Source organism: Calypte anna, chromosome 2 (genome assembly GCF_003957555.1).
Source record: "Calypte anna isolate BGI_N300 chromosome 2, bCalAnn1_v1.p, whole genome shotgun sequence".
Taxonomy (NCBI): Eukaryota; Metazoa; Chordata; class Aves; order Apodiformes; family Trochilidae; genus Calypte; species Calypte anna.
In genome coordinates, this window is record NC_044245.1 from 113,319,363 (window position 1) to 113,339,101 (window position 19,739).

General features: G+C 36.9%; 1 protein-coding gene across 3 annotated transcripts in view; it reads left to right on the plus strand.

The window, feature by feature from the left end:
• FAM110B (family with sequence similarity 110 member B) overlaps window positions 1-19,739 on the plus strand; it is a 109,780-nt gene that overhangs the window by 16,782 nt on the left and 73,259 nt on the right. Inside the window, exon 2 of one of the 3 annotated variants that reach the window (XM_030446374.1) lies at window positions 12,742-12,872. The exons of the other annotated variants lie outside the window; for them this stretch is intronic. The gene's annotated coding sequence lies outside the window, so the exon portion shown is untranslated. The remainder of the gene's footprint in view (window positions 1-12,741; window positions 12,873-19,739) is intronic. 3 annotated transcript variants of the gene reach the window in all.

The window sequence follows — 19,739 nt, forward strand, 5'->3', positions numbered from 1 at the left end:
CCTATGCAAATGCTTGCAGTAAAAGGAAATGGTTATCTGTGAATTAAAACTAAATTATAGGAATTTCAGATTTAGGTGATTTCAAAGTATCAGAATTATCTAGGATCTGAAATTGTAGGTTTTTTTCAATGAATACCTTAGTATAATTTTTCTTACTTTTTAACTCTACAGAATGATATCTGGTAATAAAAGTCTACAGTTTTTGCTCCTGTAGGGGTTTGAACTCACCTTTAGAATTGCATGAAATATGAAAAATCATTTTAGTATTTCTTTAGTGGTCTTGTTTTTTGTACTTTTTATGATTGCTGCAGTTTTAAATGTCATTGTGCATTAACTGAACTTCATCTAAAATTAATATGTGTCAGGGCAAAACATTGTTAGTTAATTTTTCACCAATATGTTTAATTAAGAAACTGGTAAAACACCATTTTCTCCTTATACAGTTCCTTTTGTTTATTCTTAAATTTTTTGTATTTAAAGAGCTATCTGAATACTGTCATTAGCTAAAACAATATATAACTGCTTTAAGCAATAGAAAAGTTAGGCTCTTGATGTTCTGACAAATTTAAACAATATGTTTTTGAATTGTGCAGTCATGGCAAATTACAGCTTTTTGTTTTAAAGAAAAATGTACTAGAAATATGTGTTTGTCCTGCAGTTATATTTTGCCAAGTTTTAATAATTTCACTTTCTATACTGGTCTTCTGAAAGTCTGGTGCCTGGTGCACTGGTGAGACACCTAAGGGTTGGTGTGAAAATCTAGGAAGCCTAAAAGCAAAATTTCAGAGGTTTCACCCTCTGTAGTGGATGCTACAAAAATGTAAATCCGTGGTGAAACATACGTGAAAATATGCAGAGGTAAATGTAGTTACAGGTTGGCCTGGAAAATTCCAGGTGTCCTGTCATTCTCAGTACTCAAAAAAATATGCATAAGTGGTAATTAAGCCAATTAGTAGTGGTAGTGCTAATTAATACTTGTGTCCCACATTGGGGGAGCTGTGGGCCATACCCCTGTATGGGGGAGGAGAGGGGAATTCTTCCTTCTCTCATCCCATCTGTATGTAATCACCTAGTGTTATTATTCAGAGGCCTAAAAGTTTACTGGATTCTGTTTGTAAAAGTTTGATTATATATTACTGTAGAAACAGTAGTTAGTTTAAGCTAGAAAATAGCTGTTGAATAAAAACTTCTTCATAAGTGTTGGGTCTCCAGTTGGCATGCCTTTAAGGCAAATTAATTTGTTTTCTATACAATTAAGTGCTGTTTTTTGATTCTCAGAAGCTCAGCAATAAGCCTTGAACAGAGAATAAATTCTTTATCCTGTGTGATTTGTGTGTATTTGTCTTTTAAATCTGTTTAACAAAGTAGTGCAACAAATTTGGGATTAGTGACATGCTAGTTAGCTTTGCTGAAGGAGGCTGGGATGGAAAAATGTGGAAATTAGCATTTTTTGCATTAGGTATGATTAGCTGGCACAAAGATTAGCTGTATCATGTGTTTCTTTTCAAACAGCTCCTGACCTCATGAGTGCAAGGAAATTGTGATCCAGCTGTAGCAGTATAACTTTGGCAAAGAAAATAAGTGTGGGTTTTCTGCAGATTTGTATATTGGCAGTAGAACATTCTCAGCTCATAGTCTTTCCTTGTACCTCTTACAAATATAAAAATAATGTTGGTTTAATGCCAGATGTCTGTTGTTACACATGCCTGTTTGCATTTTACTACTCTTTACTACTTTTAGTGCCTTTTGTTTTCTCTGAATCCATTCTAACTCTTATGATATGGAGGGCTGTTAATAACAGCTTAAATTAGGTATTGCATACAAAAGTTTCTAATACATTATGAAATACAAGCTTTAAATTTCAGTAACACAAAATCTGGGCTGTAAAATCCTACTTTTAATCTAGACTTATTTGTTTAGACTATGTTAAATCCATTCCTAAAAATACCCAAGCTTTTTGTTTTGCTCTTTTTGTTTCCATTTGGGATCAAATCTCTTTGAACTACGTAGACCCACACCTGTGCTCATTTTAATCCCTGTGTAGTTTTCATCAATTATCACAGCAGGCAAGAAGAAAATCAAATTGTAAAATGCTTTTGAAAAGTAAATACATTCAACTTGGGGTTCAGGTTTCTGTTTTAATCAAACATCATCTGTATTCATGTTTTTACACAAAGCTGGGTAAGGGAGGAGCACAAAAAGCCTTTTTTGTTTTCATTGTGAAATATGTTTTGAAGTGCTCTTGTGTACGATGAGTGTAGTCTCTTGGTGTGTTTGTAGAGGAAGGCTGTGTTGTGTGTGTTTCTATGGGTTTGGTTTTTTTATTTTTTTGTAAAGCTGGAGAAAATCTAGGTCAAGAGATTTCATTCTTACTAAGAACTTAAGGCTTTAGTCAACAAAAAAGTATTATGCATGGCTATCCTGCCTGGTGAGGAACCTGCCATGCTGGAACATCAGTGGGGTGTTCCCCTTCCCGTCAGGACATCCTAATGCTCACCTTCCCCCACGTGGTTTTGATTGCCACCAGAAAAGCTCATAGGGACACAATGTGTTTTTTGGAGTGAGGCCACCCTTAGGGCCAGGGACCATCAGTGCTTCACCCCAACCATATGTTCCCACATGTGGCCTTCTGCCAGCAGGTTATCACATTCCACCCAAAACGGGTTTTGTGATGTTGCTAGTACAAACTCGGGCTACAGGACCAAATTATTTTTGTTTTTCTTCCATAAAAATATCCCTGGTGGTGAAATAAGTGAATCCAAAAGGTAGCAAATTCTTGTTTGGAATCACTGGGAGATGCTAAAGCATGAAAAGTCTTTCTTGGCCTTGCTTGGGTTTCCTGCTCCTCTCCCTCAGCAGTCACTGTCCTGTGTATTTAGCTCCTCAGCACCTTGGCATGGTGTTAAATAGGTAAACTGAAAAAATAGGGAAATTCTTGGATCTTTCAGCTGCAGTAATCTGCTGTATTACAGGCATAGGCAAGCTGAGGTAAAATAGTTGTTATGAAACCTCTAATTTTCCCTTAAACTTCTGTGTCACTCTAGAACCAAAAGCAAAGGTAGTTAAATTAGGATAATTAATCATGGAACAACTTACACGGGGAATGCAAATGATTTTTTTTCTTCAATTTGCAAGCTCTGTAAACCAAGATAAGAGGCTTCTCTAAAATATGCTGTTTGTAAACTTACGGCTCCTGAACTGCGTTCAGGACACCTTGCTTCACACTTTGCTTTTCTTCTGCTCCTTCCCACGGTCTTGTGGATGTGGGAGAGGTCAGAAAGCCTGGCCATCTGCTACTACAAGACCCACCAATGATTGTCATCTACCTCACAAAACTCATTTTTGTGCTGACAAAAGATGGGAAAAATGTATGGCTTTCAGGGAAATTCTTCCGGTGTGCAGAGTTTTAAGTCCCAGCTTTCCAAAGTGAGATGTGCAGAGCTCTTGGATACTGTAGTCTCCCTGTGTGACTAAGATAATTGCATCTTCTTGAAAATCTACTGTAGATGTGAAGCAGACTTTGAAGCAAGTCAGTTGACACCCACGCAGGACTGAATTATTACATCTTGAATAAATTGCTGTGCAGTGTAAATGCTAAACTAGTGTCAATACAAAGAAAGTTTGTTCTCAACAATTCTTCACATGTTGAAAATCACTTGAAATTTGCTAGATTAAATAGTTGTGTAGTTAGGATATTTGCATATAAAATGAGCAAAGATTGTCAAGATCATTAAACAGAGAAAAATGGCAAATGTATTTGAAGTACATCTATAAAATTCTGTCCACATCCCATATACTTCGTTGTAACTTTTATAGGTAGTGACCAAATGGTGAATTTTGGTATACTACTGTTTAAAGTGTAATAAAATAATAGTTCCCTATTTTGTGGCAAGCAAGGAAAACATTCTGCTTGAACTGCATCATATGAAATCCTTTAGCAGGATCTGAGGAGACATGCTGCTGAAAATTCCCTATTTTACCTAGCACACAAACATAATAACTGGAAACTTAAATGCATTGTTGATACAGCATGAAAATGTACTAATATATATGATAGCACTGCAATAAAGATCAAGATAAATCTCTTTAGTTGTTAGACATACTTTTAAAGTTTGGGGTTTTTGTGCTTAATGCTTTTGATACTTTGTTTTCTATGTTACACCAGTACCTTAGATTCCCCATGTATTTGAGCATACAATTCAGAATGTTCAAACTTAGTGTTTGGGGTTTTATACTAGTTTGAGTGCCTGTCTTTATAGATAACTTGCACAGAATTTTTGAAGGCGACAGAAGCACATCCAATAGATGAAATGTTACCAACTTTTATGAGGGAGAATGCCACATTGAAATTTTATCAGCCTGTTGGAATCATAGAAACGTGCATCATTAGGGATGTCAGAGTGCCTCCAGTGAAAAATACATATTTTGATATACAGAAATGCTGCATGGAGGCCTCTTTATAACCCAGATGACCAGCATTATTATTTTTTGAGTACTGTGTCCAGTTCTGGGCTCCTCAGTTTAAGAAGGATGTAGAGGTCCTGGAACAGGTCCAAAGGAGGGCAACCAGGCTGGTGAAGGGACTCGAGCACAGGCCCTATGAGGAGAGGCTGAGAGAGCTGGGGCTGTTCAGCCTGAAGAAGAGGAGGCTCAGGGGAGACCTCATTGCTGCCTACAACTACCTGAAAGGAGGCTGTAGCGAGGTGGGAACTGGACTCTTTTCACAGACGACCTTCAACAAGACAAGAGGACACAGTCTTAAGTTGTGCCAGGGGAGGTTTAGGTTAGATATTAGAATTTCTTCACGGAGAGGGTGATTAGGCTATGGAATGGACTGCCCGGTGAGGTGGTAGATTCTCCGTCCCTGGAGACACTTAAAAAAAGACTGGATGTGGCACTCAGTGCCATGGTCTAGCAACTGCTCCGGTGGGTCAAGGGTTGGACTAGATGATCTCTGAGGTCCCTTCCAACCCGGCTAATTCTATGATTCTATGATTTGCTGTCAGGTTGTTTGAAATTCCAAGAATTAATTAGTGCAAGTGTTAGTGGTCTATCCCTGTTATTTAATAAAGAATGGCTGGGTAGTTGCAGAATGAGTGACAGAGTAGGATAAGCACTCATTTGCCCTTTGGCTTCAGGCTAGCAAGGAGACTTTGCTTTATAGACTGAAAGGCAACTGTCAAGTTACAACCTCCCATATGTCCATTCCTTTCCTTTCTCCTGGCTGCTGTGGAATAACTATTTACAATATGAATTCTGTTCCTACTTTGAAAGTTTTTTTAAATATTTTGTGATCTTCTTTTACCTCAGTGCTGTTAAATAAGGATAAGAATTATGAAAGAAAGACTGCACATGGCAGCCAGTGGAAAAGCCCTATCAGCCATCTGTGGCTTTTTATTCTGCATCTGGTGATACCGTGTGACTGCAAAGGAAAGTAATGGTAAATATTTTTATTTAAAAAGAATAAAAAAAACTTTAAAAGTTTAGGTGTATGAGTTATCAAAACAGCAGGAGAATATAGTTTTTGAAGCTTCACTCCTGATTTGACAAAAAAATGTGGCTGAAATCAAGGTCAAACTGATGGTGGTATTCTACCACTGTTGCTGCTTTCATCTCTAATCATAGCAACCTGATACCAAGTTGATAAATGTTTATAAAAGAAGCAGTAAATGGCTTAAGTCCTCAGAAAGGAAGTGTAAAACCTGATTCAAACTGTTGATTTATACTGCTCTTAGCCTTAGTAGTTGGTTTGGCTGCCTGCCCCTTGCCTGGGTTTGCCAGCTTCCCACCACGTGGAGCTGAGCAGTTGCCTGGATTTGCTTCCTCTGGGGTATGGAAGTGCTGTAGCACTGCACTAAAATTCAGGGTAGTAATAACTTGTATTTTCTTTAAAAACTTTTAACCAATATAACCAGATGTTGCTAACCAGCTTTAAACAAAGAAAAATAAGTGAACATAGAATCTGACATGTTTTTTTAACTTATGTAAAGAATTTCCTCAAATAGTATACTTCTAAGCTAGAGTTGCATCTGTATATAAAGATTGTTTCCTTCTTTATGTTCTCTTTGTTTGTTTGACCCTGTGGTCTGACACCAGGTCAAAGCTTTGTATATCTTCTTACTCCCAGCAAAATGGGATATTTTGAGGGCCAGCTCTAGAATTGGTATTTCCTATCATGGGCAATAGATCTATTTCATGTCTCTTACTACTAACATTTCATCTGTTGACTGGTTTAAGGTCTGTACTCTTTCTTCCAGTAAAATATCAAAAGAGAAACAATTACAGATGAATAAGAGAGAGACAAGTTAGTCTTCCTGATTATATTGAGAAGTAAAGAAAGAATTGCACACTTTGTGATGCAGGCTGAGCAAGTGGCTGTATTCAAGTGAATATAGATTAAATTCTTGCTACTTTGAGGTTTTAATAGCCTGCTGATGAAAATTCTTTACCCGGAAACTTGAACATACAAGTGTGGACTGGAGAGTCTTTCAGGCAGGAGGAAAATTTGTCATTATGGGCTGTAATATCCATCTGTGTTTCAGTCATACCTAATGAAATGATAAGTGGATGAGCATTTCCCTCAGCTGATTCCTCTTGTCACTTATTTCTTTTCAAGTGCATAACTGAGTGGGGATTTTTTTTCCTTGTTATTTTTTTTTTCTTCTTTATTCTGTGTTTGCAAATGTCTTGTTATTAATAGTCTGTACTAATTCTAGTTCCCAAGCTTATATTGTAAATTAATCGTTGTTTTGGCCAGTGAGCAAAAAAAGGTGACCTGAAACTCCTCCAAGATGTGTATCTGTCTTGATATTCAGTGACCATCTGACACTTTCATACTTCCTGATCTTCCCATAAATCTGATGAAAGTGCCATACTGCCTCTAATCATTCAAGTACTTTGGAGAATCACTGTTGCTGTTCCCTGGTGTTGTTCTTTGCAAAATTGGTTGGGCAAGTTTTACCTCATCACCTGTGTCCTGAAAGCCAGTGAGCTGTCTTGATCTGATCATTTAATGGAATTAGGTGTCAATTGTATTGTCTTGAATGTGGGTCATTGTCTTTTGGTCATACCCAGGGGAGAACTAAGACATCTCGGGTGGTAGTTAGGTACCAGGATAGAAAACTTAGGGTCTTATGTCTCTTGAACAGCTTGTCTTATGCAGATAAGGCAAGATAAGAACAAGGTTAGAGGCTAGGGCATATTTGTGTATAATTTGTGTAAAAATCCTGCTTCTCCAACTGTGGCTGGATTTTCAACAAAAACAATCATGAGGCCACATCTGTTGAAAGCATTAAGTAGCATTTGTCTAATTTTAATGTTGCAAAGACTTTTTAAAGTGTCTGTGCATTCCAGAGGAATTTCCTTAAAACAGTGATGATGTCACTATTAAAAGCCAGAAAAGCTAAAAATCCATTTAATGTATAGTTGTTGCTTTTAGTTCCGTGCTTTTCTTATGCTTTATAGGGTTCCAACTTTACCCATTAAGTGCTGCTGATTTTTGGAAGGTTTGCTATGACAATGCCAACAGCATAGCATGACATATGTGATTCCCTCTTCAGCTGCATATAAATATTCTCATGTATACTTTCATGAATGTCTTGTCTTAAGACTTTTCCCAGATAGCAGGCAAAGATGGTGATAGCATATGGTTGCTTCTAATGCCTGTCCTAAAATCAAGCCAATTACCTAGCTTGCATCTGATGAACTATAAAGTTATTCTGCTTTTGTGGGGACAATGAAAAATGAATAAAGCCAAATGGCGAATTCAAAGCAAGGAGTTTTCAGAATTTGGTTTGCTTCAGGTTTTAACTCAAGCTGTCATTCAGAAATCTTTGTATTTTGGCCATTACTGCTTAAAATAGTGTATTTTGACATGTTCCAGGGATCATCTATAAAGATACAGTGTATACTGGGTTTTTGTTTTTTTTTTTTAAAGTCTTATTATTATTGGAAATCTCCAGGTCTGTGTCCAAGTCTTAAACTGTTGTCAAGACCTCCAAGTCATCAAATCTCCTTGGCATACGTAATACTGATATTCCTGACTGGTTCTTAATTACTTAAAGTGCCCTTTTTAGGAGCTTAATTGACTCTCTATAGCTGCTGGAGAAGTCACCAGAAATTCTTAGAAAGGCGTCTTCTTTTGCCCTATTTTAACTTCCATTTCTTATTTTATAGTTCTCTGCAATTTTTACAGTAATAAGGCAGTGTGATACAACTTTATTGTTCTTATTTTCATTCTTTTTTTTAACTCCAGAAAAAGAAAACCCATCCTGCAGAACCAGATAGCATGCTGGCCAGGAACCTATGATGTTGGGTTTTTTAATACTTTCTTTGACTATGTGATCCATTCCAGGAAAGTGCTATACATCTATTAATTAGTTCCTAGGAAAAAAATGCATGTTTTATCATTTACCTTTATAGAAAGTGCAGTGAGGAAAGTTGGAAGGACAGAAGCTCTGATTTTGTAAGTAATCATAGGATTGCATTAAAGAATGTTTTCCTAATAAATAGTGCAACAGTGTATATAAAAGACAACCTGGCTTTACCTGATGCCTTGTATTTCCATAGACCTTGAATGCTTAATCTGAAACTGGTACAAACCTTGAATGAAATTGTGTCTTACAGACTGCAAAAAGAGAGTACCTGAGAATGTGGACAGAAAACTGATGAGGCCTGTTTTTTATCTCTCAGTGTATGTTTTTCAAGCATGCATTTGTACACACTACCACCAAAACTAACCCCCCAACCAAATGCCCACTCCCCCCCCAAAAAAACCCAAAAAACCAAACCCCCAAACCAACACAAATTGTTCTAGACTTGGTAGTTTGCTTATGATCAGAGCTTTTTGTTGGTATAATTAAAAGCTAGAAGATGAATGTACCTTCTGCCCTTCTGCTTCTGTAAATGTACTCTAACTTTCCCTATAGTAGCTGTAATGATCCAAATTCTTACAGTGAGATGATTACAGCTGTGAGAATAGTGGTAGTGAAGCCTTGAGACTTTTACAGACTTCGGTATCTTCCAGTTGTCCAGTTGGTGTTGCTGCTTATTTTCCAAAAAAAGAGTATTTTCATCAAACTTTTTGGTGAATAAGGGTCTTAATTTCTTTATAGATATCTTACTTTGCAATTAAATTTATTTTTCTTGATCGAAGTCCAGGTGAGGATTTTTTAACAGCTGTATATAAGTAGTCAGAATGTATGAAAGTTAAGATTTCCAACTCAGAAGTAAAGTCTCCAATGTTGAAGATACTTTAGCATTTATTTGCCATCAAAGGTAATAATTAGTACTCACCATAACACTGTGTGAAGTAACATGTAAACATTAAATGTGAGATGCCTTGCTTCTGATTGTTCTAGATTTCTTTAATTTTATTCCTCCATCTTCTCAGTGATTTAATGCTGAGCAAGTGAGCTGAGTACAGCCTAGGTTTATTGTTGTTCTTATGGAAACATGTCTGTCATGTGCAGTAGAAAATGTCAGAATTAGTGGATATGGACCCTTCCTAATATTTCTGAAAATCAGGTTCATTAAATGGCCACCTTTTAATTTATGTTTGATGGGAGCTTTTTACCTGAAAGCTATAGACATGTGAGAGTAGTGACTCAGCATATCCTGCATGTGAAAATTTAGGGTCTACATTAAATAATTTTATTTATTTTAAATTTTTTTGGCACAATATCCTCTGATAAATATTTCTGTAATTCTGCTTGTGTACAGCTGTGGTCTCCTATACCTCTGCTTTGTTCAACAACTTGATTCTCTTTCAGGATCTCTGCTCTGTTTGGCTTCAGAAAGTATTCATATCTCTTTTGGCACAGAAAGTATGTCTTATTTATTTGAGTATTTAGATTCTTCCAGCTGCTTAGTTTCAGTTTCCTGGCTCTAGCTTCTCCCTGGTGACAGCAATTAAGGTAATGCCTTATCAAAGCATCAAGTTATCAAATACTTAAGTCGTCTGCTGCTGAGTTTTCGTATCAGCTTATTTCTTTGTCAAGAAATCCTACATTTTTAAAGACTTCAGTTTGGATTATAGAAACCTCAGGGTAGACTCGTGAGATTTGAAGGTTTAAATCAGTGCCTTTGGGACTGTTAGAATAAGAAGGCCATTCATTCACTCGCAGATACTTTGGAATTAGGTTTGGCTTCTCTTCCTTAAGATGTATGTTTTTGTAAGTACTAAAACTTTGATTTTATACTTAGCAAGATAATGAAAGAGAGGAAGAACATAGCAAGTGAGGATGAAGAGCCTTTTTTACAAAGAAAGCCCAAAGACTTGTTGATACTGGACAGCAAAGCAGGAAACAACATGTGTCATAAAAGGCTCCAGCTTTTTGGATAAAGGCCAAAACTCAGGATGTAGTCTATAAATATAAGAGTTTCATAGAAATATTTTTAAAGTGTGATTTTGAGTGCTTCAGAGGAACTGACCAGTAACTGTGCAGCTACTTTAATACATGTATTTGTGCACATGCATACAACATAGTTTCTTCTTTAGGCATGAATATATTCAATTTGGTGAAATGTATTTCCTGTAGGAGACTGATAATATTATCAGCACCAGATGTAAATTTGGGAGCTAGAACCTGTATTCTTTGCAGACTCTAAACCAGCAGCTTAGTGGAGAAAGAGCAAGCTAGAAACTCCAATTTCAACAGGGCAGAAAGGGAGAAACTAGTGAAACTGAGTATTTTCCTGCACAAAAAGGCACAAACTTTTTTCCCCCAGAGTATTTTATCACAAGTTTGTTTTTAAGCAATACAGCTATCCTAGTCTTCTAGGGACTTTGGGGAGGTGTCTTCTGTTCTTACCAGTTGATAGCTCTAAAAATTGTCTCTTAACATGGAGATAAAATGCTTGTATTTGAACTTGCTCAAGCTGCTGGCCAAGAAACATGGCTGGAACAGATTTAGTAGCTGCAGTTAATGGTGTTATCTTCCTTTGACTTGTTCAATATGAATTTACAGGGAGCTTAAACTGTGAGTTGCCATTCTTTTGCTTGCAAAGTTGCTTTGGTTTTGAGACTGAAATAAATGTCAGAGTTACTGCTTAAAATACAGCAATTTGAAAAATTCAAATAACTTCTAATAATACAAGAGTGGTTTTAGTTAATATGTTGCTGAGTTCTGTTGTTCTAAAAAAGGAAAGGTTGGAAAAATCCCTTTTTTACCTCATGTTTTTAAAATGTTGTTTACTTTTTTTAGTTTTTTACCAAATATCAGATTGATGCTACAACATTCCCATAGTAAATAGATGTAATGCCACATCATTTTGAATCTGTGAATTCTTTTCTTCTTGTTGCTTTTTCTAATTTACATGAAGGGGCCCATCTGTCCTGAAACCCCTCCATTGTTGCTTGTTTCTGTTGTACCACTGTTTCAAAGGCAGCCAGTCTCCAGGATAAACCTCCATCCACCTACCCAGCACAAATGAACCCTCATGTAAGGTATACTAATGTCAATACTCCAAATCATGCAGATTCCCCAAAAACTGGGAGTTTGGAAACCCAAAGTAATTGATACCTTACAAATACTGCTGCCTGCTTGGTGTATCAGACAACTATTTTCTTGAATTTGTGGTTAAACAGTTTCTGAAAATAATTTTCAGATTTTTGCTAAAGGAACCCCATGTTTCATCACACGGTATCTAACCTGATTGCAGTTCTGCTTCTTGAGTGAATAACTGATTAGAAAATTAAAATGATTTCAAACTGCTCAGAAATGTTTGCTTAAAAGAAGCTGCTGTGCCATCTGTTTGTGCCAGTAAGGGTACTTGAGCACATACTGTCAAATAATACCATACTCCAGAAATCCAACTACTTTTCATTTTAGAGTATTATGATTAGACTTGATCTTACCTCAGGTGGAGTGTTGAGAAAAAAAGAAACATAAACCTAAACAGGGATTTAGGTCACATCTTGTAACCTACTAAGATCTCTATGGCTGTTTTTCATGTAAGAAGTGGTAGTGAATCTTAAATCATTTCATGAAGGCAATCTTGTTGTTATCTTTCCCTTTTGATGGTGGAGTTGAAACATTAATATTTTAAAACTTTTCTAAGCACAAAATAGTGTTCTTGCATGTGTATTTAACAAGGGCTGCTTTGTCAGATGGGTGGAAGTCAGAATCATAGAATGGTTTGCATTGGAAGGGACCTTAAATATCATCTAGTTCCAACCCCCTGCATGAGCAGGGACACCTCTCAGGTTGGATTAGGTTGCTCAGCATCCTCTCCAGTCTGGTCTTGAACACTTCCAGGGAGGGGGCATTCACAGTGTCCCTGGGCAACTTGTGCCAGTGTCTCCCCACTTCATACACAGGAAAGTAGGATGGTTTGTAGGTTGAATTTCTTGCCTTGCAGTGGTGCAGCACTCAGTGACTCCTTTGAGAAGATGATGTCTCACCACTTCTGCGCTTTTCTCTGAAGCATTCCAGCAGTGTGTCCGAGCAGTTTCAATATGGGGAAAATGATGACATGAGAGAAACTCAGAATTGATACCTGTAGGTCACCTGGTAAATTTCAGAACTTGGAGATTTTGCTGTTAGGGCTAGCAGTATAAATGCTGGAGAACATCTACATCTATGAGTACTCTGATGAGTACTCATTCTGTATCACTAACCACCTTTTTGTAGCCTTTCAATCTCTACTAGAACACATACATCCTGCAAGGAAGCTCATTCTAAAGCTGACTTTGACACATGATGATAAAGCTAAATGCTTTCCCTCTTGCTGTGTCTCCAGGCACCACTGCAAGGAGCCTCTAGAAGTTCCAGGGTGAAGAGACCTGCTTCTACCTGTAGACCTCTGCTAAAGGTGAAGACCTCCTAACAGGCCAGTCAGCCTTAGCAGGAACTCGGAAATCTTACATCAAGGTAAATAGATTCATTTTTCAAGTGAATTAAAGTATTTGATACCATTTTCAAAGTAAGAATTTATTTTCTTACTAAATGCACAAATACATCTCTGAGCTTTCTCCTTTTGCGTGTATTGCTGCTTGCTACCTGCTACAAATGTTGTCATAGCAAATGCTGGGGGAGAGGGGGAAAACAATGTAGGGCATTGTAAGTTAGAGACAGAAGTGATTCCTCTTAATATTAATAGATATAACTGCATTTCCATTTTTGAGCTTGACAGCACGTTCTGGTTTTAGAAATATATCTCATTTTAATTGGCACACTTAGAGTTTGCCACAAAAATATGGAAGCTCTTTCTGATGTCACAGAATCAGCCAGGTTGGAAAGGACCTCTGAGATCATCACCTGTTGATCCACTACCACTGTGATTCCTAGACCATGACACTGAGTGCCACATTCAGTCTCTTTTTAAAAACTTCCAGGGACAGAGAATCAATGTCTTCATTAATGGGAGGAGAACAGGTTTGCATACGATAAATTTCTGTTTACCAGCACTATAATTATTTCTTAGTATGGTCATCCGTTACCTGACTGATGATTGTAAAAGAGAAATGGGGATGGATGAAAAAAAATGTGACCCCAAGAACTTTATTTACCTGTCAGTGCTACAGACCCAGGCAGTTTGGGAGATTGGACTGTGCTATGGTTTTGTTACACATCCAGGATTTTCATTTTAGTGATAATATATGCATAATCTTTCCTTCATAGTGACAAGATTAATTGAATTTTGTGTATTGAGTTGGCTGAAAAAAGTGGAAACATTTTCTAGAGATTTCGTCAATATTAAATGTAGGTCCTTCTAAAGGTTAGCCAACTTCTGCATTCTTCTATAAGTAGCTGTTGCTGTTTCTTAAATGAATAATCCTTGATTCATCTGAAAAGTTTGGGGTTTTTTCCTTCTAAATCCTTTATTGATCTTTCTAATTGAGGCTAGAATTAGAGGTCCTGACTAGACCAAAGTTCATTGTCCTGCCATCCATAGAGTAGAATCAAAATTGGCATGAGTTTTCCCATTAGCACAGAGTTTCACCCCATAACCTTCCCTTATCTGCTGTATTCACCTGGGAGTAACACCACCAAACACTATTTGGCCCACTCGTTTCTTTCTTACACCATTCCCTTTCTCTAGGTTTCACTTCTTTGAATTGAGTTTCAACTGTGTTTCTCCAGTCTACCTGCAAGATCTTGAACAACTGAGGATAATCTATTGAAACCTTGGCAGAGCATAAAAATTGATTATGACTATACAGTGATTTCAAACCGGAGGAGAAAAAAAAATCCATAAATATTTCTGTCCTGAGTATTTCCCTTTGTTACATTTGCTTTGGGGAATACATGTAACAGTACAAGTTGAGACAACCATGCATTACAAAACTAATTTTTTCTTAACGTTACTTTAAAGTCCAATTTTGTACACTGAAAAAGTAAAGACTTCATAGAAGGTTATCTGCATAATCCTGTGAGGTGCATGGATATATCTAAGTGGGGGTGGTGGTAAGGGTTTTTGTAAAAGAGTGTAGGGTACTGTCAGTTTAGAGTGATGCAGAGTATCCAGAATTGAAATGCAGCCTTGAACGCTATCGCTGCTTCCAGCGAGGCAGTTTGTTATGTGCTGTTCTGTCTCTTGTTTCCCTTTGTTGGAGGGGTGTGTTGCTAACCAGAAACACATGATATGAGACAACCAAATGTTCTGGTGAAAATCAAGGGCACTTCATAGCTATGAAGACTTTATATATTTGCCCTAGTTTCTTTTTTCTTTTTCATTGATGCAGCTTTAACTGTTGATGTAAATTGTATGAATAATTGATCAAGGAGTTCTTGTTACCTCAAGTAATGTTATGCTTATTGCTTCTCAGAACTGTGCTGCTCTTTGTTGTACTAAAGCATTGCTTATATGCTGCTCTCTCTGTGTGGTTTTTATTCCCTTAAATTTTTCTTCTCCTTTTGCTCTCCCCCTCGCCCCTTGTCTCTGTAAAAGTATGTTGTTTCTGCTTCAGTGTATTCCATGCAAAGAGGGGTCTTTTTTAATCGACAGCAACACGTTTAAAAAAACCCTCCACAGCCCTGGGGACTGTGCAGTGTACACATCTGGTTTCACATGAGCATGAATTGCTGGCTTTACAAACATGAACCATGCAGTCCTTGCCGCAGAGTTAGCTAAAGTGTTCCGTAACTTGAGACTCTATTTGAAATGAAAACAAAATTGTATAGCTTCTTTACCATACTAATGGAAAACGTTTCATTTACTTCTTCAAGCCAACCAAAAGAATGACGCAATGCTGCCCAAGTAGATTTACAGTGCCTTTTCTTCCATAGAAATCAATACAGCTTGAAGGAGCTGCTAGGGGAGCTGGCAAGTTGACTGCAATCCAGCTGCATTCGAATGTAAACTTCTGTACCGCAAACCAAAACTGATGATTTTGATTTATTCGGGCATCGCTGTATCTCTGAGATGTTATCTTCTTGGATTTTATTGTCACTAATACTGGATTGAAATTTCAAAACAGCAAGTTCAGTCTGCAAATTATTTTTTTTAATCGAAATTATTTAGTAGTTTCTGCATTTTCTGAAATAAAATACTTAGCTCTGTCATAGTGATAGCAGCAAAAACTGCCTTTCAGTGCCTTTCAGTGGAGTCATCTTTTCCTTAAAAACAAAAGAAAAAGGGTCAAACCAATCAAGAGGCTTTCATTCGACAGGAGTGTTAAGGGCTAGCATAATAATTTTCTACTTTGTACAGAAGAAGCTCTGAACATTAAATATTTTTCAGCTTCTAGAGGAAGTAAAATGTAATAGTGTTGTTTTGGCTTAGTCCAAAGAAGTTCTTAAAATAGACTTTTTTTAAGAAGTGAAATGAACAGTACAGGTTTTGATAATGCAGTAAATTTCGTGCCTTCGTTCCCTTTTCTGTTCCCCTCATCCACCACGAATAGCTTTGACTTTATTTAAACTCTATTATGAGACTGTTGGTGTTTCTCTCCTTATTTTCCTCCTTAATTTGATTTTAATCTTAGTGCTTTACTTCTGGAATAAATTCTTCTTTAAAATAGCCTTTAGGATGAGGTCCCTGATGCAGCTTTTTTCTGCAGGTGCATGCTGTATTTCCTTTGGAAGTCCCTCAGTGGTGGTCTGTATGCTGGTTGTGCTCACTTCTACTAAAAGGAAAATTTCAACTTCATACTTCCCTGCTAGCTTGCCAAAAGCAATTTTTTTTTTTTTTTAAAAAGAGAATTTCTAGTTGTATTTCTCCAGTAACTTTATCTGGGTTTCTTTAGTCTTTAATAATTTTTCTCTTCTGTATACTTAACAATGTCAAGGTAAATCAATGGCTTGAGAAAATGATAAAGAGGAATTGATGTTCTTTTTGCAGAGGTGGCTTAGGATGCCAGGGGTTAGCAAAGAGGAAAGGAGGAATTCGGGTTGTCTGAAGTTGGCAGTTTTTTGAACTTTTTTTGAGAGAGAAAAATGGAGAAAGTGATAATAAATATAGTTAAGATGGAGCTCAATTTTGCCAATAGCTGCATTTTTTTCTTTGAAAAGGCTACCATGTGAGGTTTGCTAGAGAAGTATGTGAATCTGAATTACAAATATTAATGATTTTGCTCATCTGGAGGAAAAGGGTGAAAACAAGATTTATGGGCCTGAATTTCAGCATGGTTTCCAACAGCCTTTAAAAAAACTTGGAAATTTTCAAACTACTGAAGAGTTTTACTCACAGTATAAATACAGAATTTTTAAGATTTATTGAATGTACATTCTGGTACAAAAGCTTTTTTGAGAGTAGAGAGCATACAGTGACTGATTAATTTTGCTATAAACAGAAGAACAGCTTATATCTAGTAGCTGCTAACTTAGACATAATGGAGATTTTGGATATTAGATATTGCCAAGAAATCTTAACCAGCTTAAACCTTCTGAAAAGTTTCATGAAAACAGAGTCCCTCTTCATTAGCATTTCTCCTTGGCTGCTATTTTACAATTTTGTCTTGTGTTGCAGAATATCAAACTACTGGAGGTGCTTGTCCCTCAATACTCTTTCAAAGGAAGGATGTTGTAAAGAGCAACACAAAATCTGTAGAAGAGAGGCAAATCCCTTCCTCCCTTCTCCCCCTCCCCCAAAGATTTTTTTCAAATATTCAGCCATTTCTACTCAGAGTATCTCTGTGGAACTGAAATTTCAACAAAAAGGTTGTGCAGCATTTTGGCAATATTTAGCCCACAGGATTTCAGTTTGATTCATCCAGAATCTGTGTTATCATGAAAAGTCTTTCAATAGTTTTCCTTTAGCCTTTTCCCCTACACTAGCACTGGCAGTTCAGGCTGTCATAAAGACTTTTAAAGCTACATTTAATTCAAAGCTATTTACTTTTCTGTGTTTGCTTTGCGTGGTTGCAGTACTTAGTGCTGTGTTCCCATGTAAACACTGTAATGAAGTTCTAAAGAAGAAAAGAAATGCTTATAGTGTCTGCACTAAAGTTCATGGAGCATGAGATAGCTATGATTAGGATCCTGGTACTTTGAAAGGGATTAAAAGAAGCTTCTCATAAATAAATAAATACAAATAACATTCTCAGACTAGCTAAACAGTGTATAAGTGAGAAGAAAAGCATTCATTATTATGTGGAGAGTAATCTGAATTAATATGTCACAGTCGCAGCCACTTTATGTTGTGACCTTTCTCTGTTTGAATTGAAAAGCAGGAAGAAGTACAGGGCATGACCTAAAAATGGTAGTCTAGAAGTTTCTTTGAGTATCTTGTGTCTTGCTTTTGTCAAGCCTGATATTCAGTTTTTCCACTTGAGTCAAACCTGAATAAACTGTTTTGGCTGTTTGTGTTGTCCTCGTGGGTCCCTCTCTGCCAAACATAGCTGTTACTTTACTTTAAGAATGACTTACTCAGAGTTTGAGTCCTGCTTGAAACAGAACTTTGTCAGGAGAATGCAGTTTTGTGGTTAAGAAACTTTAATAAGATAAGGCTAATCCTATTGTATGCTTCCACTTTAGAAGTTAGTGTGGAAACTTCCCTTTCCTAGTTATAGCACCATACCACTGGCTACATGTTTATAGGATTTCTTCCACTGTTTTTTTTGGTTTTTTTTTTCTGAATTGCTGAATTAATATTCTAAATGTTTCCCACAGTTATGGATAGTGGCACTATACTGTGCGAGTTTCCAGACTTCTAGAAAAACAAAAATAAACTTTTTGTGCCTGACTCAAAGAAGGTGAGGAAAAATAAATGTGCCTAAAATATCTTTCGTTATGTCAAATTCAGATTTCTCCTATGCAGGATGTTTAATTTGTTTGTTTGTTTTTGTTTTATCAGTAGAGATGCAGTAAGAATTTGGGTGCTGACTACCTCATGAGCTTTTGCTCAGGTGATTTACAGTTTCAGAAGCAGAAACTCTGCATACCTAAGAATTCCTGAATTGTTAATTTGGATCACTACTGAACCACATTTCATTATCCTTTCTTCAGGAAGAGTAATGAAAATAAAGGTACACGTGTAGGAGGATCTGCTGGGCCTACACCATACAATAATCATTTCCATTTAGAGAGAAACTACAAACTGACTTCAGAATGAGATTCTTTTCAGTCATCTAAACCACCCTTGCTTAAAGTGTAATAGAAGATATGTAGAGATTAGGATATTAGAGGGTATGTTCTCGAAATGTTTGTTTTGAAAAGAAGCTTTTGAGACTCTTAAAATGCATAACTTCTTCTGCAATAACTTAAGTGATGGCTGCATAGGTGTAAGTAAGTAATTAGCAATTAGACTCTTGTTCTTTCTTCTAAAGAATCTGAAACTTTTATAAGACCAGATAGTTATCAGTATGTTTTGACTCACTGGAAAGAACATCTAGATTAAGAGCAGAAGCTTTTTGCTTGTAGATCATCAACTAACTTGCTGTGTGGCCTTGGGCATGTCCTCTTGACTTCCTTGCACCAATTTACCATTGTATCCACGATTGTTGCCACCACCATAAAGCTCTTTGTAAGCTTTGGTGTCAAACTACAACTCAAACTGTGTATTACTCTTGAGTAGATTCAGCTTCAGTTACTCTGCAGCTCCTAGTATGGCAATGTAAAATGCAGTGGAAATGTGCGGTTTAGTCCATAAATAACTTCAGCAATCTGGTACAACACCTATTATACTAAAGTAGATTTGAAGAAAACAGAATTTTATTTTAGGGGCACCAGTCTGTACAAAGACTGCGAGGAGGAATAAAACTATTTGGTTAAACGTGGGAATGCTATGACTATAATAGTTAAACTAAAGAGAGAATGAAAAGGCCTTCCTAAAAAGAATACGTGGCAGGCTTAGTTTTTCTGATTCTTCAGCAGAAGATTTCCATTTGTCTTTCCAAGTAAATTAAATTTATGAAGAAGGCTAGAATCCAAGTGTTGGATTGTTAGGATCTTTTAACAAGGTTAATGTGGTGAAGCGAATATTGATAAAAGTAATGTGACATTTAACAGTGAACCAGCTGAGGCATCTTTGTGTTCCTATGTACTGTGAAGATTAAATGTCCCATAAGCTTATTGTTTTGTGTTTTGTACTTACTTTTGCATGTGTGCCAGGACATGCTCCAGCAAGAGGCATAAACTTTTTTTGCTTTTCTTCTTTGACAAATACATTTATTTCCTGTCTAGAGCTGCAAAAGAAGAGCAACAAGAGGGGTTTTGTTAAATACAGCAAAATCTAATTACAGCTTGATTTAAAGCCACATTTACACAATGGCTGAGGGGTGAGTTCACTTCCACAAAAACAAACTCGTTTGCTTCCTACTGTGTGTGCAGTGGGGAATGTGAAGATGCTTGTCCTGG